This window comes from Myodes glareolus, chromosome 4, assembly GCF_982192425.1.
Source record: "Myodes glareolus chromosome 4, mMyoGla1.1, whole genome shotgun sequence".
In the NCBI taxonomy this organism is placed as follows: Eukaryota; Metazoa; Chordata; class Mammalia; order Rodentia; family Cricetidae; genus Myodes; species Myodes glareolus.
This window is the reverse complement of record NC_142029.1, coordinates 9,473,162-9,498,367: the sequence shown is the minus strand read 5'-3', so window position 1 is coordinate 9,498,367 and position 25,206 is coordinate 9,473,162. Positions and strand designations below refer to the sequence as shown.

The following is a 25,206-nucleotide window of genomic DNA, read 5'->3' as shown; positions in this document are numbered from 1 at the left end:
AGAATAAATCCTTTGGAAGTTGAAATATTAAAGCCAAAGGCAACTCTCCTCTCCTGGTGATGCAGTTGGAACCCAGAGCCTCAAACACGGCAGGCAATGCTCTACTATTGAGCTTCATTCATCCCTAGTCCCTCGCAGGTACATTTATTTTATGAACTATTTATTTTATATTGATGTGTGTGTATGCATGTGCTTGTGTGTGCGTGTGGGTGGGGTATAAGAGTGCATTAATAAGTATGTGATACTCGGCGGGGGGCAGGGACTTGCAAGAGTTGGTTCTCTCCTTCCACTGTGTGGGTTCTGGAAATCAAACAGGTCATCAGGCTTGGCAGCATTGGCCTTTACTCACCGAGCCATCTTGTCAGCCCTGGATTATGACTTTCTTAGGGAGCAGAGCCTTGTTTTTATAAAGATATTTATTGGACAGAATAATTCCGAAAGGGAAGGGGGAAATCAGTGATTGGTTTTAGGAAGGAGTCATGAGGCTGACTGAACACAATTGGCTCTTTTGGCAGAAACACGAAACCTGCTGATTTCAGTTTTGTTAATTGGAAAAAGGCAGGGAGATTAACAGGTGCCTGAGAAGTAATTAAGCACGGATTTATGGAGCTTTTATGTTGGGCTAAAGGTGATTGTGAAAGTCTCCCTGTTAAGTGTTGAGAATATTGGGAGGGGCATTTGCATTCTTATTACTCTGATTGGCATACTCTCCAATGAGCCCTGGATGGCAGAACATGGTCATTTTGGACCATGTTCAAAATGTGACTTAAGTTGAGCAGGTTTGATGTCTGGTTAAAGGTGTAAGATGGCTCATTTCTACTCTGCCCGAGGACAAAGATGTCCTGTCCCTTGGAGATCTGTTATTACACTTGATCCCTCTCTGTTTTCAAGGTGATGGGCTGCCCATTACAGCTGCCCAAACAGACTCAGGAAAACCAACCAGAAGGGGATGATTTATATTACCGTATTTCATACACACACACACACACACACACACATGTACAAATGCACTCTTGCTGTATTTTACATATGTACACATGCAAATGCACTGTTGTATTTTACACACACACACATACAGAGGCACTGTTAATGTATTTTACACACACGCATGCATGCATGCATGAATGCACATATGCACATTCTCTTCAGCAGGCACACATGCATGCATGCATGCACACATGCACTCTGGATACCCAGCAGTGTTGGGGATAGAACCCAGAGTCTTGGGCATGCTAAGCAAGCACTCTGTCATTGAGCTATGGCCCCTTTTGTTATTTTTGAATTAAGAACATTTATGTATGTGAAGAAACTATATAAAAATGCCGTTTTCCCCTCCTTTGAGACATGGGTCTCTTATAGCCCAGACTGCCTCAGACTTGCTTACGGAATGGATGACCTTGACCTTTTGAAAGGTCTGCTTCCCCCTCTGTAGTGCTGGGATTAGAGGAGTACATCACCACACCTGGTTTACATGGTGCTGACAATCAAACCCAGGGCCTTGGCCACACTGTTGAAGCACTTGACTTGTGAGCTACATCCCAGTCAGATGACTAACTTGAACTATTTCTAGAACATAGGCTTTCTGTGTAGAATGAATGTTGGATGTTGATATGCTCTGGCTTTAGGGGATAGAATTAGAAAAAAATGTCAAGCAAAAGTAGACGGGGTCTCTGGAAGAGATTCACGGTGGGGGTGGGTTGGTGGTTCCCGGCTACTTGCCAGAGGGTTGAGCTGGGGGTGGGGTGTAGGGACAACTCCAGGGGGTGGCAATAAAGGTAAGTCGTTTATGTTTTCTTCTCCCCATTGCAATTGAGCAGGTCACTGATGTTCTAATGTGAGGCTGGAAAGATGCTTCAGCAGTTAAGAGTCCAAGTTCCCAGCACCCATGTCTGACTGCTCACAACTCCAGCTTGTAGGAGGTCTGATGCCCTCTTCTGGCCTCCCCAGGTACCTGCTAACCCTAGACCCATAAATGATAAGAAGATTCAGGTCAGTGAGATGACACATATTTTTCTGTTTCTGTGACAGTTCCCACAGTGAGTTCTATGAACTACTACACCTGTGAGATACACTGCCCCAAACAGGAAACACTGCCTGCCGCTGCATCTGTGGTACCTGTGTGATGAGCACAGTACATTACAGACTGAACAAGTCACGTGGCAGAGACACTGATGCTCGGCCCGATGTCATTTTGATTGCATTTCTCAAACTTTGCCGTTGATGGCACTCATTATAAAAATATTTATCGTAGTTTTATTTATTACTTATGCATGTAGGTAGGTGCACGTGTGGTATGTCTGTGAGTGCTGGAGTGTGTGTATAGGTCAGATAACAACTTTTGGGAGTTGGTGCCTTCTCTCCTTCCATCACTTGTGGGTCCCAGGATCTAACTCAGGTTGTCAGGTTTGACGGCTGCCATCTTTACCCATAGAGCCACTTCGCTGGCCCCGTGTTGGTACCTGTTTACTCATGAACACTTGAGTGTGTACTTTGAGAACTTTGAGCTGGGGACGAGACATCTGAGCTTAGGTTTTTTTTTTTTTTTTTTTTTTTTTTAAAAAAAAAAAAAGAGGAAAGCCAGGTGTCGTGGTGTACACACATGGTTCCAAGCCTTGAAAAGCGAAGGCAGAAGGATCAGGAGCTCAAGGCCAACCCTGGCTACGAAAGAGTTGGAGGTCAACTGGATAAAATACAGTCTAAAAGAAACTTCAAACAAAGCAAAACAACAACAACAACAACACAACAGCAACAACAACAACCACAGCAACTCAAACAACCCAAATAACAACAAAAGACCAAAGGAAAGCAAACAAAAAGAAAGAAATTGTGGTCACAGGCTCTGCTCAGTGCTTCGGTTTCCAAGGAGAAGAGCTAAGTTTGGGTGGCTTAGAGATATGGCAAAGTCTGGCTTAGACCTGTGTCTTGCCATTTGGTTGTTGGTTTGCGGTTGTTTGGTTTGTGTGTGAGTTGTCAGGAGCAAGGAGAACGTTGCAGTATTTCGTGTTTGCGCATTGGGTTGGAGCTGTTATCCCCCGTGTCAGAGTTCCTGGTTAGTGTGTGTGCAGAGAGGGCTGAACTGTTCTATTTATTTGAGTTCATAAAACTTGTACTCAGGTGGTCGTTCTGTTGGCTGCCTTAGTTCACAGAGGCCTGTGTGAACTCCTGCACTGTGGTTCCCCATCTACCCAGCATGAACTGAAAATACTTTCCTAATACATGTCAGGGCCATAAGGCATTTGGGGGATTCCAATTAGATTGTATCACGTGTCAAGCATGCTGTTATATGTATGTAACAGAAATACAGCATCTACGCTTATTGACTGATTGGTATGTATGTATTGTATATAAGTGCAGGAACATATATGCTACAGAGTGCACGAGGAGGCCAGAGGACAGCTCTGGGGCTTAGTTCTTGCTTCTACCTTGGTGTTGACGCTGAGTCTCCCTCGCTATTTCTGCTGCTGCATTTTGTCCTCTGGGCCACCCGGCCCACGAGTTTCTCCATGGAGAGGAGAGTGTGTGTGAAATATTTATGGGCTTCAATAAAGAAAATGTGTGAGATGAACTTGGATTTTTGATTTTGGAAGAGAGAGGGTTTGGGGGTGGGTGTGATTTCTTAACTTCCCGGTGCATCCTAAGACTTTAGAAAATAGTTGCTAGTTTCTTCAGTTTGTAATGTCTCCATAAGCAGTTAGGCATATCCCTCCCCCATCCACAGCTATCAGCATTTTACCTTAATTTTTGTATAGAACCCATTGTTCTATTGTGACAAAATATACATGACAAAGTTTATCATTTTGTCTATTTGAATTTGGTTTTACTTTTGCTGATGGATTGTCTTGCATTGGTGTGAAGGTCGGAGGACAACTGTTGCAGGTCAGGTCTATCCTTCCTTTATTTTTAGACACAGGCTCTTACAGAGCTCAGTCTGCTTTTGAACTCACTTATGTAGTTGAGGATGACCTTGAACTTCTGATTATAGTGTACTCCACCACCTTTGGTTTATATGCCGTCCTGGGGACTGAACCCAGAACTCTGTGCACGGTGGGCATGCATTCTCCTACTGAACCATATCCCTAGCTCTAACCTTGCTGTTTTTAAACAGCGCTATTTTTCAGGGAGGATGAGGGGAGATTCCCCAGTAGGGGTCTGACTCTCCAGCTCCTGCCTGTGTTTCTGAATCAAGGTCGCTCTTCACAGACAAGGCAGAGTTAGGTGGGTAAGACAAGAAGACCGTGGTGGCAATGTTGGGAATACTGAACCGCCTGCTTGGGCCTCGCCATTCCACAAACGCTCTGCAGAGTCCGTGGGAAGCCTACAGCCTCTCTGGAGAAAATGTGAGGGAGGCTCCAGCGCTTTCCCCTGTGTGTTGTCAAGGAAGCCTTGACATTATCAGGCCTTCGCCTCTTCCAGGGGAATTTTACTGGAACACAGTCACGCCCATGTTTCTTTTACATCAGTCGATGTAGTCACTACAGCTGCCATATGGCCCACAGGGTCTAAAAATACTCTCTGGCTTGTTCTCAAAAAAGTTGGCAAACCCCTGTGCTAGGGCCTGCACTGCGGACTCCTGAGCCCTCCAGGCTGTGTTCATGGCTCAACCTCAGGGAGCATCTGAAGCATGGGCAGCCATGTTGGAGAATGTGGGACTGTCATACATTCTAAAGGCCCCTGGCTTGGTCCATTACAAGACTTAAGCCATCCTGATGAAAAAACTCAGAACAACAGCCATCATGTAACCTTGATCCTGATGCTTCCTGCCTAGGAGATCTCATTCTGGAGTCTGTAGCTCCCACAGGATCTGAGTAAGTCAAGGGCCCTCCTATCCAGGCTGTGGTTGCTTAGAAGGGTCATGTGGGCCTGCTGTGGGGCTTTGGGAGATTTAAGCATTTGCCTGGAGGGAGTCACAATTATTCCTTCTGTTTTTGCAGAGGATGCATTCAGTGCTTGCTGGGGACCTGAACTCAGTTCCTCACGCTTGTGCGGCAACCCCTTATCCACCGCCCTTCTCCCTGTCTCCCGTCTGTTTCCCGCCACCACTATCATCTTTAAAGTTAAGCTATTAGATGGTCAGTTTTAAAGCCGCTCCTTGGAGGGAGGGCAGCTCAAGGGCAGATGGGTGTGAGTTGCTGAAGGCCAAGAGGCATTTATCGCAGCCACAGCCAGGTCCTGGAGAGTGGCCCTGGGAAGAGAAGTCTGTAAGGTTTATGTAAGTCTCCACGCACTCATTTGATCCAAGAGAGGGGAATAAATGGTCAGGTTGCCGGAGTGGCTCAGCAAAATCACTGAATCACTGTAGAACTGTTAATTTAAAATTTTTTTTTCACTAATGAAATAATTAGCAGAGAGGAGGCAATTTTGTGCCTCTCTTTTAACCGTGGGCTATTGATGATGACTTTTATTATCAGATGAGTCGTTCTGTTAATGGCATCTTTCACGTTCCATCCTGCTAGTTCCTTTTTCCAGGACCAGGTCCCTCCAAAACACTCATGAAACAAGAGGCAGAAGGCCTAGAAACCAGGCAGAACTGGTCTTCCGGCTGGATGCTCATACATTTATTTTGGAGGAGAAAGGACAGGATCCAAAAAGGAAATCACTGATTGCTTTAATAGACTGTTCTAGAAACATTGCCCGAGAGACCACCAGAAAGCCCAGCCGGCAGTCTAGGGTTTGCTTTGTTCATTGACCTGTGGGTGGGTTTGTGGAACCAGCAGTCAGTTATAAACCCCGAGGAATCCTAGCTGAATGTTTAAAAAAACATTTTGAAAAGGTTTATCGATTTTTATTTTGTGTGTGTTACTGTTTGCCTGTAGGTTTGCTTGCGCTATGTGTATGCAGTGCCAGCGGAGGCCAGAAGAGGGCACTGGATCCCTCGGAGGTGGAGTTGCTGCCGATAGTTGAGAGGCACCATGTGGATGCTGGGAACTGAATCTTGGTCCTCTCCGAGAGCAACTAGTACTCCATGGAGCCATCTCTCCAGCCCCACTATCTGTCAATCTCTGTATATTCACTCTGCGTTTATGTGTGTGTGGGTCAGAGAATGACTTTGGGTTTTCCTCCTCATCTCTCACTTTGACCTGGAACTTGTCATTTGGTGAGGCTGGATGGCCAGAGAGCCCCAAGGCCTCTCCTATCCCCTCTTCCCCTAGTGCTGGGATTACAAGTGTGTGTCACTGTAGATGACTTTATTTTTCATTTCATTTTAATTAATTTATTTATTTTACATGGGTTTTGGGGCTGACACCCAGATCTGTGTGGCAAGCATTTTGCTGACTGCACTATGTTCCCAGCTTAACAGGTCTATATTTTAGGGTTCTTCTCTTTGGGTCAATGAAACCGTTTCTCCTGTGACCTCAAGTTGACATCAGTAGAGGGCCTTGACCAGGTGCCTCTGCTGTAGAAGCAGTTTCCTGGTGGTTAGTAATCACCCAGATTCCGTATGCCCAGGGGAGACGGTGATGATCTCCCTGCATCTCTCACCGCAAAAGCGCTCCAGCATCTATAGGAGATCAATACTCCCCAGGTACTTAAAAATATCCTGACCAAGGGAAGCGGAATGATACAGCAGAGGAATTGATCTCAGAATACCCAAAGGCAAGCCAACATCCGGAAGTGAGAGCGAACCTAAGTCAAGGGTGTGTGTTCCTGTCCAGTTTGTGAAGAGGAGTGGACGTCAGGGGACGCAGCAAAAACACCCACACCATTGTCCCTGACTGGGCACCCAGCCCCTGGATCGTCTGTCAGAGGCATAAATTATCAGCGTGCAAGGGGAGGAGGTGACTCTTGTAGCTGGGCTTGGTGAAAACAGATACTCTCCCCCCTGCGACGTTCTATTCCATCTTAATTATCTTTATTTTTAGGTTTTGAGACAGGGTCTTGAACTCATCATGTACCAAAGGTGACCTTGGATGTCTGAGGCTCCTAAGTGCAGGCCTTAGGAGCCTCAAACATCACAGGCCTGCTCCACCGTGCCTGGTTTATGTGATGTGCTGGGGATCAAATCCGTAGCCTTGTGCCCATTAGGCAGGCACTAGCCTGCTGAGCTACATCCCAGCTCCACTCTCTATGGGCTGCTGCAGTAGATTCTGCGTGGCTGCCTGCTTCATCCGTGGTAGGGAGCATCGCTGTAGAACGGTACCTTGTTTCATGTCTTTGCACTGAGTCCCTCAGATATGTCTCCTGGTACCCGGTATCAAATTCTAGTGCTTCCCACATCCGCCAGGCTCTGCCATTCTGCCTGGTACTAGGACAGTGCATTCATCCTGCCCACACCATTCAGGACACACCAGCTTTCTTCTGTCCTATCAACCTGCTGTGCCCACTACCTCCCCAGAATTGTTAGTTATGATCCAGATCATGGTCATTTTGTCTAGCTGGCTCTTCTGGCTCTTGTTCTTCTGTTTGTTGCTCGGACGAACAGGTCTCCGTGACAGATAGACCAGGTTGGATCTTGTACACAGCAGTGTACTGTCGCTCTCTGCTTCTGGGTTTCTAAGGAACGTATTGTGTGGGTAGGGTCAAAGCTCGGTTGGTGAAGCACTTGCTATGGAAACGTGAGGACCCGAGTTCCATCCGCTGTAACATGAGGGGAGCCTGCTTGTTTGGGGTTTTCTTTCCTGCCCTGTTTCCCAGCTATTTAGTCCCAGAGAAAAATCACACAAAGGACTCTATAAAGTAAGTTATAATGCTGATTGGCCCATTAGGTCAGGCTTCTTACTGGCTAACTCTCACATCTTGATTAACCCATTTTTCTGATCTATGTTAGCCATGTGGCTCAGTACCTTTTTCAGTGGGGCAGCTCACATCCTGTTGCTTCGGTGGCTGGGCAAGAGAGTGAGGAATCAACTTCCTCCTCCCCAGAATTCTCCTGCTCTCCTTGCATCATTTCCACTTCCTGCCTGGTTTTCCCGCCTACACCTCCTGCCCAGCCAATCAGCGTTTATTTAAAACATGATTGACAGAATACAGACAATTCTCCTGTACCACTTCCCCCTCTTTAAAAAAACAAACAAACAAACAAAAACAAAACAAAACAAAACAAAAAAACAAAGGAAAATATCCATAGTCCATTTTTTTGGGAATGTGGGCATAGTATTCCAGGCTACTTCCAGCTGGTTGGGGGCGCTGATAATCTTATGGGGACCTAAAGGAAATTTAGAGTTATGATCAAGTCCTGACTGAAGTATCTTGTGAGTCTTGATCATCTCAGGCAGCAGTCTTGAACCTTTTCTGGATGAAGAACTCAGACATCTGGGTCATCTGTTCCTACCGGAGATTGCTCAGGTGATCTCCCTTGGTCAAAGATGATTTTTCTTAACTATGAATAAATCCACAACCTCTCATTTTCTGTGGAAACAAAAGCAAAATCTCTTCTCCAAAGTAACATACCTTTTGACTTCAATTTTGAAGCCAGGGTATTTTCAAAATAACTATCTTGGATTAATTCTGCAGCATTTATAAGCAAGTATCTTTTAGCAGCTGTTGCTCCTTCCTCAGCATTCAAACAATTCAAAGAGAGCATAATAACAAACAGTATCAAGATTCTCCATGTATTTTCATCTTTATGCAGCTTTATTTTAACCTCTATTTCTTTTATTTTTACTTTTAACTTTTGGCTTTTTGAGACAGGTTCTCTGTTTATCTTTGTCCTGGAATTCCCTCTGTAGACCAGGCTATCCTTGAACTCCCAGAGATCCGTCTGTCTCTGCCTTCCCAGTGCTGGGATTAAAGGTGTGTACCACCACACCCAACTATTCTCTTTCTTTCTTTTTTATTTTAAGGCTTTAAACCTTTTTTTTTTTCAAGCCTGCATATATTTTTTAACACACTGCAAACCATTTAGAGGTTTTCTTCTTCTTTGAATCTCTCTTTACTGTATATCTCTCTTTTTCTGACCACATGGGTCTTTAATTTGCTAAGGAATATGGAGAAGACAACACTCAAAAGCTCCTATGGTATTTCAAGGTCCTTGCCAGGAAACAAGCTGCAACAATGTATCCATAGTCCCGACGGCCTGCTTGAAAGAGTCAGAGTTCTCCCTGGCAGGACGGCCCAGAAAGTCGGCATTTTAAAACAGTGCAGCTTTTTTCCTGCTACGGCTGAAAACTGAAATGTTATTACTCTAGTCTTTCCCAAGCTTTCTCAGGCTTTCTGTGGATGCAGTTATCCACGTTGGACACCATTCTGTAACATGAGGGGAGCCTGCTTGTTTGGGGTTTTCTTTCCTGCCCTGTTTCCCAGCTATTTAGTCCCAGAGAAAAATCACACAAAGGACTCCGTAAGTTATAATGCTGTTTGGCCCATTAGGTCAGGCTTCTTACTGGCTAACTCTCACATCTTGATTAACCCATTTTTCTGATCGATGTTAGCCGTGTGGCTCAGTCGCTCTCTGCTTCTGGGTTTCTAAGGAACGGTTGGTGAAGCACCTGCTATGGAAACGTGAGGACCCGAGTTCCATCCGCAGCATCCACATGAAAGTTAGGTGTAACTTCAGCACTGGGAGCCGAACATAGGATGATTCCTAGAGCTCCGTGGCCAGGCAGACTAGAAGAATTGGCAAACAGTCGGTTCAGTGAGAGACCCTTTCTCAAAAATAAGTCCTGTCACAATTAAGGAGGACACTCGCCATTGACCTCTGACCTCTGCACACATCCACAGGTGTGCACACACAAGCACACATACAATAAAGTGCTGATTGATGCTGAATGTACTCCGTATATCTCTGTAGTTTCCCATCCCTCAATGGAGGGCACCACTTCCATGAGGGCAGGAATGTGTCTTTGGGTCTCTCTTTCTCATGTGACTACTTAGGAATCAAATCCCGGTCCACTGGGAGAACAATAGTGTGTCCCTTTGTGTCTGAGTATTTACATGTATGTGGGCTCACGTGCTGACATGTGCACTATGTGTGTGTGAGGATCAGAGGTTCACGTTGCTTATCCTTGGCTGTTTGCCATCTCATCTGTTGAGGGAGGGTCTCTCACCTGAGCTCACAGCTCGCCTATTTGGCTGAGTGTCAATAGCTAGCTGGCTCTGGAATGCTCTGACTCTGTCTCCCAAGGGCTGTGAAGACAGGCTGCCACACACGCCCAGCACTTGAGTGGAATCTGAGTCCTGGCCCTCGCGCTTGTGTGGCAGGTGCTTACTCACTGTGCCATCTCCTTGTCCCCCAGCTTTGCCTTTTGCGTGATGGTGACAATGGAAGTAGGACAACAGTTATGAGGAGACAGTTTTGTTTACTGGGACCACAAGGGAACACAAATTAACCTTCTTAGGCACAGCCCTGAACTAAGCCCAGAGGGACGCTCCACCGAGGGAATTCCCGAGGACTCCCAGTGCAGTTAGTGGAGACGTTCATAGAATCACTGACAGTATGAGGAGCCGTACTAATACGCAGGCTTCAGCTACTGCTTGCTGGTGGGAGAGCTACGGAGGCAGGTGAATGCTGCCTAGAGCTGAGTCATATATATTTTATAAAGAACTCATTTAAGAGGTGGCCCTGGGGTGATGTGAGAAGTGTGAGGTCGGGAGTGGAAAGGGATCGGCCGTGTGGCTCTTTTGGTGAAACCAGGCATTCATTTGCTCTCTCCTGGCAAGCCAAAGTGGCAGATGACCCGGGGAGCTCCCTGAAGAATGTCCACCTGCTGTGGTTGCTGCCCTAGTTGCTGTGTGTGTGGTCTGAAGTCCCAAGGAGGTCACTGCCTAAAGCTATTCTGTCAAACAGGCAGGATTAGTAAACTGAACATGGGCACACGCTCAGAATTCTGTTATGTGAATGTGTGTCTGTAAACCTGCAAGGAACACAGATCCACCTCTCCCCTCTTCTCTCTTTTCTCCCTCTCTTCCTCTCTTTCTTTTAGAGACAAGGTCTCACATATGGCCTTGAACTCATTAGGTAGTCAAGGATGACTTTGAAATCCTGATTGGACTATTATCTCCCAAGTGTTGAGATTAGATTGCGACCAGACACTTTTTTTTCTCTTTTTTTATTGCTTTTCTCTCTCTCTCCCTCCCTTCCTTTTCTTTCTTTTTCTTCCTTCCTTCCTTCCTTCCTTCCTTCCTTTCTTTTTCTTTTTCTTTTCTTTTCTTTTTTCTTTCTTTCTTTTCTTCTGAGATGGGCCTCTCCCCTGGTCTCAAACTCTGTATGAGAGAGGGGATGAGGTGGGGAGAGACTGACTTTCTCTCTGTGTGTACATGTGTATAGTCCAGAGGACAATTTAGGGTGTCATGCTGTAGGAATGGCCACCTTGCTTTGTTGGAGTCAAGGTCTCTCATTGACCTGGGCTCACTGACTTCTCTAGGTTGACTGACCGGCCAGAGAGCCCCAGGAATCCTCTTACCTCTGCCTTCCCAATGCCAAGAACACAAATGCCACCCTGTGCCTGTTTGTTTGTTTTGAACCTAAGCTCTGGATCTCAGGTCCTCAGGGGTGAAACTGATCTCGAGCCTGAAACAGGAAGGCCGCTTGTTTGTCCCGAAATAATCACACAAACCATACTCATTAAAATTCTGCTTGACCCATTAGCTAACCTGTTTTTATTCATCTGTACACTGCCACGTGGCAGTGGCTTACCTGTAAAGCACGTCTGTCTCCTGCGGCGGATCCATGACATCTCCGTGACTCTGCCCTTCTTTCTCCCAGCATTCAGTTCAGTTCTCTCCGCCTGCCTAAGTTCTGCCCTATCAACAGGCCAAGTCAGTTTCTTTATTCATTAACCAAGAAAAGCAACATACAAACAGAAGGATCTCCCACACCATGAGCCCTCTCTCCAAATCCTGGCCTTGAACTCCTCCTCTTCTTGTCTCAGTGCTGGAGAGACAGATGAGTGTCACCATACCCACCTCCTTAGCCTTGTCTTTCTGTGGAATTTCCCTTTGCTTGAGGTGATTCGACCAGTCAGGGGTTATTCAATTGACAGACTTCGACACTGAGCCTTTTCCTGTCTCTCTTGCTAAGAAGCCTTAGATATTTTCTCCAGAAATGGAGTGATGGAACCTCCAAATCAGATTTGGAAACTATCAAAAGGCTTGCATTGTGGCGATATTTGTTAATCTCTCTGTGTGCTTCAGTTTCTGCTACATTGAAGGATCATCACTAATGCCACGAAAGTGGTTCCCATTATGGAACTCCATGTGCTCCCTGACACATGGATAAGCTGGGTGTCACCCACTGTGTGTGTCTTGAGAAATAGGAGTCACAGCTTGTATCTACAGAGCGTCATTACAGCCTGTGCCCCTGCATAAATAGGCCAGCTACCACAATCGTTAGGGTTTCCTTAGTTTATATGATTTGGTGGGTGATGCATTGTGCTTGCTGTGTGCTGAGGCTTCTAAGCATTTTTCAAACACGGACCTAGCTCGTGTCCTTGAAGCTCCCGTGCGGGGATAGATTCATCACCAGTGCCTTTGTTGCTTGTGTCTTTGTTTGGTGTGTGAGTCTGATGTTAGGTTAGAGACCATTCTCTTTCAGAACTCAGCCCACACCTCCCCCTGCTTCTGGACAGTGTGGATCAGCAAGCCTGCCTTGGCCTTGCAGGCTCTCTTACCCTTGCAGCTGAGTCCAGAGCCACACCCCCAATCCCTGGAGCCCGCACTAGCCATGCCCCCAATCCCTGGAGCCCGCACTAGCCACGCCCCCAATCCCTGGAGCCCGCACTAGCCACGCCCCCAATCCCTGGAGCAGCTGGCTCTGAATTCTGTCTTCTACCCATCGCCTTCCTGCCTGATGACTCTGGCATATAGGCTGGGTTGCCCTGGTATGAAGCCCTTCTTCCTCTCCAGGAAGCTCTTGTGAATTTTTTGTCCTTTGGAGCTGAAGGGGACCGAAGGCTCTGTACCGCTCTGCAGGACCCCAGCCATGCTATCCACGATCGCTCTATTCATGTAGTTCTGCTTTGGACCTGAAGGCCTCTTCTCCCCACTCAGGGTCCTATCATGGCTGCCCATGGCTGTATATTCCCCAATTAATTCAGCCTTTCTGATGGGCTTTCCATCCCAGCTTCCTTTGTGCCAAACCACTCCTAGTATCTTTTAATATCTATAACATTTGCCTTTGGTTTAAGAAATATTTGTTGCTGCAAACCTCAAAACTGAGAATTCTACCCATTAACACACTGCTGTCCCCATCCCCCAATTCCAGGAAACAGGGGTGTTGTACCTTTCTTCTGAGTTCGGGGTTGTAAACATAGCTGTTTCTCTAGGTATAGACTGTGGCAAGTTCAGACTTAGCTGGGAATGACTTCCAGACAGTGGCCTTTGAGTTCAGCTGGTGGGAATTCTGGTCCAAGAGGCCATCCGTCCTCTCTTTGGGATTATGTGTTCCTTGGAGAGTACACTGTGTGCCCTCAGTTGTCCTGGGAAGACCCCGCAACTGCGACGTGACTCCGTGTGCTCCCCACGGGCCACACCATGCCCCCATTCATGTTGTAGGGACATGGAGATTTCAATCTAGTATGTGGTAGTTTCTCGTTTGTTCTTCCAGGTTCGTTTAATTAGATGCCAGGTGAAGCCAGTCAGTCAGCCAGCCAGCTCGTCAGCCAGGGGATTTCAATTGGAAACTGTATTTGTTCTAGAGCCTTCTGAGGTAGCCCGGTCTGATTGCCCATAGATCATGCTGACTTCTTGGTGCATTAGTGCCTGGGACTAATTGCCTGCTTGGCCTGGCCTGCCCTGCCGGGCCCTGAGACTGCTGACTGGGTGGCTATTAGACTTCTGCTGAGTGTTTTGGTTCCCTGCCAGTTTGGGAGGTGTGGGTCATGCTGGGCAGCAGAAACTGAGCTATAAACGAACACTGGGTGTGAGGAACCCTCAAGAGGAGGCGATGGGAGAGGAAAGGAGGGTGCTGTGAATACTGTGTGACAAAATACCCCAAAAACAACCTCAGGAAGGTTTATTTTGGCTTACAGCTTGAGGCTGTTAGCTACCATGATGGCAGAGGCATTTCAGCAGGAGCTCGAGACAGCTCCAATCAGCGGCAAGCTTCCCGTCTCTGTTAAACCTCCCTGGAAACGCCTTCATAGCTATGCCTGCAAGTGTCTTCTAGGTGGTTCTAGGTCCAGCGAAGTTGGTGACTGCCTGCAGCCCCTGCTCAGAAGCATTCTCCCCTCAGTAGTTTGTGTTTCCCCTCCTGTCCCCTCCTCTTTCCTTCTGTGCTGATGCTGGCAGCTAGGGATTCTTAAGATTCTTGGGTACCCTTGAGTCTTGGGACCCTCTCTGCTGTTGAATTACTGTCTGTATGTTTGATCTCTTTCTTGATCAGTGTTTCCTCCTTTCCACCTCCCTGCATTAACCTCCCCTCCTCTCTGTGGGTGTAGAGATAGCTTAATTGACTAAGAATTCATATTTCTTGCAGAGGACCCCAGCTCCAGGGCATCTGATGCCTCTTCTCCATAGGCAGCTGCGGTCACGCACATATCCACACACTGACACACATGCACCCACACAAAAAATAAAATCTTAAAAAATAATTAGGGGTCATGGAGAGATGGCTCAGTGACAAAGAGCACTGGCTGCTCTTCCAGAGGATTACTGTTCAGTTCCCAGCACCCACATGGAGGCTTATAATCATCTGTAACTCCAGGTCCAGGGATCTGATGCCCCCTTCTGGCCTCTGTGGACACTGCATGCATATGATCGCAGGCTTGCATGGGAAACACCCATATACATAAAATCAAAATCAAAATTAAAAACTTTTTTTTGAAGTTGGGACACTGTGTCCTAAGGTGGAAGTTTTCACTGACTTTTGTCTCTGAGGAAAGCAGTGTGGTGTAAGGATGAGGAGAGCAGCCTGGGTACATGGCTACACCTGCTTCGTCCTTGTGTGCTTTTGTTGATGGTGGGAAATGAGCCCAGGGTGTCCTCCATGCTAGGCAAGCTGCACTGAGCTTCACCTCCTGCCCACAGATCACACTTGCTGTGGCTTAGCTCTAAAACGAGGGAGTTAGTCAGCCTCTCTGTGCCTAGATTTCCTCATGTTGCCAAACGGGCGGTCGTGGTGCCTACCTTCTACATCATAAGGCGAGGCAAGCATTACTGGCTGTTTTTATTTTTCTCTACATTCACTGTTGTTTTCCACAGTCTGGCACTGGCATGAAGCCCCAGCTCTCGATAAAACAGCTAAAGAAACAACAAACCCCGCCACTCACGTGAAAAGCCAGGCACCCTGGTGCTGGAAGCGGCTTGCTTCCCAACCAGCCTAGCCCTTCAGGGAGCCCCAGGCTCAGTCTTGTCTCCAAACCTGTGGTGAGAGCGATTGAGGAAGACATCTGATCGATGCCGACTTCCGCTCCACACAGTCTTTTGGGAGTCGTTGTTGTCTTCTGAGACATCTGAAGACCCGTGTGACAACAGTCTTTACTTCTACAAAGGATTTTCAGTATGATGGTAGTTGTCTGGGTTTCTAAGTGGATGCTGGGGTTTCGACGCTTTCTGACAGGTGAGTGATGGGTCATACAGCTGTCACCTGGTCATTAGCCTGAGTTTCTTAAAATTAATATGGCCTTATAACTTTCACATGTAGGAAGCGGTGGGTGCATTAGACATCATTTCCAGTGCTGGGTACGTGGATTCGGCAGTCATGTGGTTTATTCTCAGCGACTAATTATCCAGCTCCGTGCTGAAGCAAGGACCAGAGCTATCACGTACCGTTCCCGCTCCTTCCGAGGAACCACCAGTTTGGTTCCATACCACATTTCCCACAGATGTTGGTAGTTTCTGTACAGTGGGTGCATTCTGTAATCTATTTCAGACACTGTTTCTGTCAGGGTTTGAGAGCAGAAACAGAGCCACCAGTTCAACACTGGGCAAGTACAGGGCCCCAGCTGTTGGGGCAAGCAGCAAGCATCAGAATTCCTTGTGTTAAAGACATTCTCAGTCTGGAGAGTTGGATGGGTAATTAAGGGTGCTTGCTGCTCTTGCAAAGGGCCCAGGTTTAGTTTCCAGTACTCACGTGGTAGCTTACAACCACCTGTAACGACACTTCTGGGGACCTCTGTGAGCTTAGGGATGCGCATGGTGTATGACATGTATGCAAGCAAAACACTCATACCTGTGATATATAATAAATCTGAAAAAAATGTAAAGCCGTCCCCATTAGCCCAGGAGGAAGGACCTGTTGGCTTCATGCAGCATTGTTAATTCTTTGTCACTCTGAGTAGATGACAGAGACAGCTTAAGGAGGAAGAATTGTTTTTGACTCATGCTTCCAGAGGCTCATTCCATGGCTACCAGGGCCCCCTGTGCTTGGGCGAGCACCATGGCAGCAGCTTTATGTTCTGTTAGTAGGAGAGAGAAGAGAAAAATGGATGCTTAGTGGGTAGTAGGCCTGCCTCTGCCACACCTGGTTTCAGCGGTCAAGTTACCTCTTGGCGGTTCTTAACTGTGTCAACATCCCAACATTCCTGCTCCTCGTAGTGAAAGTGGAGCCCTTCTCACAGGCTCTCTGCCTTTTCCTGGCTCCCCTCTTTATTTCTACGGTCTCCCTCTCTGTTGGATGTTATAGTTCCTTGTGTTCATGCCCACTCCTCCCCACTTCCTTCCTCCCTGGCATGGCTTCTGGTCCCTGTCATCAGCTCAACTGCGGCTGCCAAATGTAGGTTTTAACTAGTCTCTATCATTATACCTATCCATAAAGACTCAGGCGTCAGATGTTGGGGTGAAAACCTGCCAGATCAGAGAAGTCAAGAAGTGACTGGCCGATCTCCCTTTTGGGCTGGAGACCCAGCAAGAGAAGCATCTCCCTACTTGTCCCAAACGAAAAAGATTGCAAAACTTTTAGTCTCTCTCTACTCCTTTCTGTGTGTCTCTCTATCTGTCTTCCTGGCTCCTCCGTCCTCTCTATGGCTAATTCCTGTCAATTAGTTGCTGGCTCCTCTCCTGGTCTAAGGTTAATTTTATTAACACAGTCTTGGAGTTTCAGAGTTTGGTCAAATATCCCACAGCATATACATTCATTCTCTTTCTCTCTCTCTCTCTCCCCCCACTACACACACATACACACACACACACACACTCACACACAACTTTGTAGTTCATATTGTTCTCACTGGAAGATTGCTATGACCCATTTTCAGCATAAGGCGCCTTAAGAGTAGATAGAGTCACGGGTGAGCAGGAGACTCTAGGCCCCTCTCTCCGCCCATGATGTTGCCCCTTGCTTGTCTCAGAACTCTGGGAATTGGAAAGTTACAGGTGTCTGCTACGAGACAAACAAGGGTTTGTCAGAGAAGGGGACAGTCGCAAGCCCCAAACGATTGGCAGGAAAGATTTTTGTCCTCAGTCAACAGGTGGGGAATTAGGGAAGGTGGACATCCTGGCCCGTGGAAGAGAGGCCAGAAATTTCTCACGATCCAGGGACTTCATAAACCTCTGTCTTGTCCCAAGTCAACATGTCAGCTCTTTCTGCTTTCTCCATGCTGGCATCCCTTCCTGCAGAATTGAATATTAAACACGGCTGCTGGAATTTATTGTCATCTTTAGTTCTAACACCACCCTCCGCCCGCAGCAGCTCTGATTCATCCGTGTCTCTCTTTCCCTTGTCTGGACGTTTCTCACAAACAGAATCTGACCACATGTCATCTTTTGCCTGCGGCTGCTTAAGCCTCACATCCTTTCGATCTCATCCCCATCGTAGCCCGATTCGTTTCATGCTGATTGCTGAATGGTGTCCCGCAGTAGACGTCCGTCATGTTCACCTGCACACCAGTTGACGGGTTCTGGTTCTTGCCTGCTCTAAGGACTACCACTCCGTGTGTTCGCTCCAACTTCTAGGTGCCAGTAGTTGTGTTCCATTCCGCTTAGATGCGTCGGCGCGCCTGGCTGTGCTTCCCCAGCAAGTGTTCATTTTCCTCCCAGCTCTGCAGGAAGGACGCAGAATCCCACATCCTCACTGCTTACTATTGTGCGTCTGTTTATGGTCGGCGTTGCAAGTGTGTGTGAAATGGGGCTCACCGTGGCTTTCATTTGCATTTTGCTAAAGACTACGAAGTGTCTCTTCTCGCATAATTGTGTGCTGTTTCATCTACACGGCCACCCCAGTTTAGTTTCTGCTGCTGTGATCCTACAGCTTGATAAAAATACAACCTAGGGAAGAAACGGTTTATTTAAGCTCCTGGTTTAGGCTTACAGTCCATCATGGCTGGGAAGTCCGGGTAGTGGGGATGTAAAACAGCTGGATGCATCACAGTTGCAGTTAGGAGCAGGGAGAGATGCCCGCGTGCCTGAGTGACACTCGCCAGCTTTCTCTACCGTAGTCCAGGAGCATCGGGAATGGCGATGCCCACTTACAGAAGACAGGCTGGGTCTTCTCACCTCTGTTAAAGGAATCAAGATAGTCTCCTCCAGACACGCCCACAGGCCAACCTAGACAGTTGCTCACTGAGATAGATACTCCTGTTGATTCTAGGTTTTGCCATGTTTATAATTAAAACCACACAACACAACTGTCAACCTCACTGGGTTGGAATCACTCAAGAATCACCCACCTTGGTGTGTCTGAGGGTGTCCCAGAGAGGTTTAACTGTGGAGAGAGACCGGCCCTGATGTGGGCGGGACCATCCATAGGCTGGGGTCCCAGGATGAATAAAGGGGAAAAGTGAGCTGAGCACCAATGTTTATCTTTCTCTCTGCTTCTGAACCACTGACACCTTGTGACCCAACTGCCCCATGCTTCTGCCATCGTGTCTCCCCTGTCACCACAGACTGAATCCCCTCAGTGAGCCCAAGCAAACCTTTTCTTCCTCCCTTAAGGCATCTTATAACAATCAAAAAGGAAATGGTGCATTGTTAACCATTTTACCTTTGTTGGCAAAATGGGATCTTCTGCCTGGTTCTGACTGGGTTATGCATTTTTTTCTTCCTTAAAAATAAGATCTTACTGTGTAGCCCAGGCTGGCCTCAACTTGCTATCTTAAACTTCATCTTCCTGTCTCAGCCTCCCAGATGCTTGGATTACAGGTGGCAGCTGGCTTCCTGTTGTACCACTGAGGTGAAATTCTGTCCATGCTTCGACTGTGTGTTTCTATGATTTGCTGGGTCTGTCAGAGAATGTGTGGCAGTACCCCTCAGAGACTGCGTGGCAGTACCCCTCAGAGACTGTGTGGCGGTACCCCTCAGAGACTGCGTGACGGTACCCCTCAGAGACTGCGTGACGGTACCCCTCAGAGACTGTGTGGCGGTACCCCTCAGAGACTGCGTGACGGTACCCCTCAGAGACTGCGTGACGGTACCCCTCAGAGACTGCGTGGCGGTACCCCTCAGAGACTGCGTGGCGGTACCCCTCAGAGACTGCGTGACGGTACCCCTCAGAGACTGCGTGACGATACCCCTCAGAGACTGTGTGGCAGGACCCCTCAGAGACTGTGTGACGGTACCCCTCAGAGACTGTGTGACGATACCCCTCAGAGATTGCGTGACGGTACCCCTCAGAGACTGTGTGGCAGGACCCTTCAGAGACTGTGTGACAGGACCCTTTACCCAGAAGCTCTGTTGCAGTCCTGCTTGTTGGTAGGCCATACTTGACTTTGGGTTGCTTTCATGTCTGCCCTGGCTTTGACTTTCTGTCAGTCTTCTGACAGCTCTAAAATGTGTGGGTGGATGGGACCTGCCCTGGCTTCTGCTGCCTCTGTGCCCTGATGTGGGGGAACCCAGGAAAGTGTGCAGTCCCCCACCTCATGAATCTTCTGGTTAGATCTCTGACTAGTCTGTGGTTTACTCCAAATTGGTCTGGAGGCTTTGACCCTCACAGTGCACCCGTGGGGCATCTTTGCTGCTTTAATTAACAGTATTCCCAGGTGCATGGACTTGTCCCTCTCTGCAGAGAGCACAATGCCTTTTCTGTTGGCCCGGCCTCGGTGAACTATTAGCATAGCAGGACAGTCATGGGGACGGCCAGACGTGGTGCTTAGGACAGTCTCAGCTGGGTGTGCAGCTGACACTGGGGGTCAGAGCTGGTTCGCCTTCCTAGTCTGTGCTGGGAAAGATGGAACCCCTGTAGTAGCTGACTCCGTCCCTCCCTGCTTGACAAGGTCTCCCCCATATTGTGGGTAACCGCTCGCCACCCTTGGCTGAGGCCTCTTGATGTGAAGACGGCTCTTATTCCAGGTACCATGGAGTCACCCCCTCTTCCCTTCACTGCACTGAAGTCCTTGTCAACACTGTACCCTCTCTTCACTCCTGTTTCCTCATCCCCAGACCTCAGCTCCTCAGCCCTGGGAACCTCTTACAAGTTACAGCCGACTAATTGACTCGCTTCTGCCGTGATACAATGTCACAGCGGGAGTCTCAGTTTTATCTCAGTGACTGTCATTCACTCTCTTACCTCTCAACACCCCCGCAGGAAAACTGGGACATAATAGGTGCTCAGAAAATCATTTTGAGAAACGAATGCTGGTGAGGTGGATCAGTGGGAATAGCATCTGCCACACAACCCTGAAGATCTGAGTTCAATCCCCAGGGCCCACATGATGGAGCGAACCAATTCTCAAAAGCTGTCTTGCGACCTCTGCATGCATGCTGTTGGTACCTGTGTGTGCATGAACGTGCACAAATAATGAAGATGACAATGATGATAATTATTAAATAAAAAGAAAGAAGTGGAGGGCCAAGACTGTGAGTCAGTTGGTAGAGCGCTTGCCCAGCATGTACTAATCCCTGAGTTCAGTTCCTGGTGTGCATAGCACACACTTGTCTAGCATTCTGGAGTTGGAAGATCAGAAATTTCTCAAGGCCATCCTTAGCTACATAGTGATTTTCAGGCTATCCTGGGCTACATGAGAACCTGTTCTAGGAGAAAAAAAAGAAAAGGCAAGATCAACAAGTCGAGTGAATCCTTGGCCGTGGAACTAGAACCGTTTCCTCCAAACCTTGCTGAACTTTTTCGGACTCTTTTGTCTCTAACCATAATGTGAATCCATGTACCCAAAATGTGTGACCCACACAGAACCATACAAAAGACTCCAATTACAGCTGCCCACCCTGAGGCTGAGCGTGAATCCCCACTTGCTGGTTAATCCTGATGCTCAGTGGGACGGGGTTTTGAGTCACCTAGACGACACACCACACACCTTGGGGCCTGTCTGTGAGGGAGTCTGCAGAAAGGCCTTGCTGAGGAGGGAGAACCCACCTTGAATGTAGGTCACACCATTCGCAGGAGCTAGGGCCCTAGATGGAATTAAAAGGGGAAACTGAGCTGAGCACCTGTCTACTTAATTCCGGCTGTGGGAGCAATGTGACCAGCTGCCTCACACCCCTATAACCACACCCTCCCTATCATAACGGACTGAGAACTAAAATAAACAGTTGCCTATAGGTTTTTTTTTTAATTTTAACTTTTTGGGGTCCCACTACCCGGCTCCCAAAAAAACACACAGAGACTTATTCTTACTTATGAATGCCCGGCCTTAACCAGGCTTGTTTCTAGCCAGCTTTAATACTTAAATTATCCTGTTTTAACTACATTTTGCTGTGGACTTTTTACCTTTCTTTATTCTCTTTATCTTTCTTTCCTTCTTACTCTGACTGGCTGCGTGACTGGGTGACTGGCCCCTGGCATTCTCCTCTCCTCCTCCTTGCTTGCTCCTTACTCTTCTCTCTTTGTAAGATTTCTCTTCTTATTTATTCTCTCTGCCTGGCAACCCCAACTATCCCTCTCTTCTGTGTAGCTATTGGCCATTCAGCTCTTTATTAGACCAATCAGGCATTTCAGGCAGGCAAAGTAAACAACTGAACAGAGTTAAACTAATGCAGCATAAAAGAATTCAAAACATCTTTGCATCGTTAAACAGATATTCCACAGCATAAATGGATGTAGTACATCTTAAACTAATATTCCACAACATTTCCCCTTTTTTCTAAATAAAACGAAAGGATTTTAATATAGTAAAACTATATACAACAAAATCAGTAATCCAGTTACATTTACAATATTCAGTCTGTTTATATTTAACAAATTCAGAGAAAATACTCCATTGTCTGTCTTAGTGATTCCAAATTTTTATACCTAATTTACTTTCTATCATAGCTAAGGAAAACTATAACTTTAACATTTAGTCTTTAATACCATCAAAGATTCTAGAAGGATGTTTGATAATTATAGATTAACTACTTCATTTTCTTAATTGTACATTGCATTTTTAAATGAACTGTATAAGCACAATACCCCAAACAAGAGTAGAAACATAAATATGATATAACAGAAATAACTTTAAATTTGTATTAATATGCCCAAATCCATGCCAATGCAAAATATCTGAGATTAATAGTTATCTTTTTATCCTATATTCCCCTAGATAATAACAAATCCATAACCCACCAAATAACCAAAGACCATCCACTCTACTTCTTGGGAATATGGGTATTGTGTTCTCTAAACTGCTTCTTGTTGTCTGTGGGCAAAGGCATCTTTAGGGTCCCTGAGACAATTGAGATAATGGCTAAGTCCTGGGCAGATCAGCTGTGACCTTTGTTGATATACGTCACCTGCCAAGATCCAGGAGTTCTCCCTCCATCAAATCAGCCCATATTAACCTGGAATGACTCCATGGCCTTTGGGATTTTCGTGGAAACAAAAGCATAACTTCTCCTCAACATAACACATTTTTGTCCTCTTTTTTAAAGTGAAGGTAGCCCTAAAGTATCTAGGTTGGTATATTCTGCCCTGCCATAGGCCAAGCAGCTTTATTCATCAACCAATAAAAGCAACACATTTTTGCAGTGTGCAGAAGGACATCCCATATCAGGTTTGAGTCTATATGTAGGGTTGTATTGTATAAACTGGGGATACAGTGGATGTATACACCACCATGTGGTGGTTAGTTTTAAATTTCAGCTTTGGCACAAGCTAAAGTTAACCTGGGCAGATTTTCACCTGAGAGATTATTCAGCTCAGACTGGCCTGTGGGTGGGTCTGTTGGGATTGTCTCTGGTAGTTAATTGATGGAAGAGGACCCAGCCCACTATGGGTGACTCCATCCGCTGTAGGAGGATATCTGGAGCCGTACAGAGAGCAAAAGTGGCAGAAACAAAGACTGTGGATGTGACTGATGGTAGACTCGCCTGGACTTATAAGTCGAATAAACCCAAGCCCTTTCTCCTACCTGGCTTTTTGGTTAGGGTGTTTTATTATAGCCACAGAAATTAGAAGGGTCTGCATTTAGAATTGTATTGTGCACATTGGGAGGAGGTTACAGTCTTCTTGAATTGTGATAGACACATTGGGAAGGGGTTGCTGCCTAAGCAGGTTGACCTGTAGGCCACAGAGATGATGGGAACACAGAAGAAAACCAGCCAGCTTTTTGTGGCTTTTGCAAAGTGGGGAATCGTGGCTCTGAGTGCTCATTCACTTGCCCATGAGTGAGTGTGGACATACATGGTTGCATGTGCCCAGACAGGTGTGAGTGAGGCTGTGGCTGTGTAGGCATGCCTGGCTTGGTTTGTCTGAGTGTGTGTGAGTGCCTATGTATGGGTGTGTGAACACAGGTGTGAATGTCATATGGACAGGTGTTTATGGGCTGGAGCGTGAGGGCCTGTATGCACTTGGCATTTGTGTGCACCAGGATGCTTCTAAGGATGTTAGTGATGGATTCATGTCCTCAGTCCTTTCGGAAGGGCCTTCCCCTCCAGCCGAGGAGCCCTGTGGGGCCTCTCCAGAAGCCAGGCCAGTAGAACAAAGGGGACTTTCTTCTTGGGTTGACCTGACTCCTCCCACTGACTCTCTTCTCTTCCCCCAGAACAATCATCTAAATAAAATTTAGCAACGAAAATGGTCTCTGTACACCATTCAGTTCACCTGCACAGCAGCAAAATTGCTTATTACAGCTCAAAAATACACACACAGAGAGACACACATATGCTCATACATATACACCCTCACACCCCACAGACCCATATATACCCACACCCCCACTCACAGACACACAGACACACACACACTCACACACTCACCCTCTCAGGTTGTAGAGGTTTGGTTTGTTTCAACCGTTGAAGACCTTTAGAGTTTTAGCTGGCCATTTTATTTGGCTAATGCAGCCAGAAATATGGTTCACTTTCCTCAGAATGAAAGCACTGACTTTCAGACATAGCTCCAGGCTGGACCTGACAGAGCTGTGACCCGGTGGGAAACCAAGTTTAATTTCCTTCTTCCCAGGGGCTGTGACCGACAGGAATGACTTTGGTGCCAGGTGCATGACTGTCATCTGTCCGTCTCCAGCTGACTTTACTTTGAAAGGCCATGCTGAAGGAACACGCTGTCCCTCTGTGCTAAATCCTTAACGTCTGTAGACACCATCCCATCCCTCTGATGAGATAAACATTTGGACTATATTTAGAAAATAAGTATATGATTTCCTCTTCCCTCCCTGCTTCCCCTCTTCCTCCCTTCCTTTCTCTCTCCCTACTCCTTCCCTCCCTCTTACCTTCCTCCCTTCTTTCTTTCTTGAGACATATCTCATGTAGCAACCTAGGATGGACTCACATTCACTCTGTGGCTGAGGATGACCTTATCTTCCTGCTTACCTTCCTGCTGACCTTAACTCCTTACCTTCCCGCTTCTACCTCCTATGTGCTGGGATTAAGGCACGTGTCACCACACTTGACTATTTACTTATATACTTACTTTAACCTTGAGATCATTTACTTTATGTATGTGGGTGTTTTGTCTGCATGTCTGTGTACCATGTGCGTGAAGTATCCTTTGGGGCCAGAAGAGGGCGCTGGATGTCCTGGAACCAGTGTTGCAGAGAGTTGTAAAATATATGGGGTTCTAGGCCTTGGACCCAGGTCCCCTGGAAGCAGTCAGTGCTCTTAACTACAGAGACAGCTCTCTAACCCCTATTTTTAAATTTTATTTATTTATTTATTTGGTTTTTATTTTACTTTGTTTTTCGAGACAGGGTTTCTCTGTTGCTTTGGAGTCTGTCCTGGAACTAGGTTTTGTAGACCAAGCTGACCTCGAACTCACAGAGATCCTCCTGCCTCTGCCTCCCGAGTGCAGATTAAAGGCAGGCCCCCTATTTATTTTTAAGACAGAGTCTTTAGTGTAGTTCAAGCTGGTCTGAAACTCATTATATAGTCCAAGCTGGCCTCTCATATGAGGCAATCCTCCTGCCTCCACCTCCTGAATCCTGGGGTTCCAGGCATGAGTACCTGGGCCCATCTGGCTTGAAAGGAAAACTTGGTTAATATTCTTTAGTGCAAACAGTTCATTTTGCATTT

At 46.9% G+C, this 25,206-nt stretch overlaps 1 protein-coding gene and 1 long non-coding RNA gene across 4 annotated transcripts in view; one reads left to right on the top strand and one right to left on the bottom strand.

The window, feature by feature from the left end:
• Positions 1-25,206, top strand: part of Osbpl10 (oxysterol binding protein like 10) — a 257,610-nt gene that overhangs the window by 54,703 nt on the left and 177,701 nt on the right. The gene's annotated exons all lie outside the window — the stretch shown is intronic.
• LOC148122196 (uncharacterized) lies at positions 7,676-11,668 on the bottom strand. Its single transcript, XR_015737653.1, has 2 exons — positions 11,573-11,668; positions 7,676-9,543 (listed from the first exon to the last, which is right to left on the bottom strand). It is a non-coding gene; the product is annotated as an uncharacterized LOC148122196 (long non-coding RNA).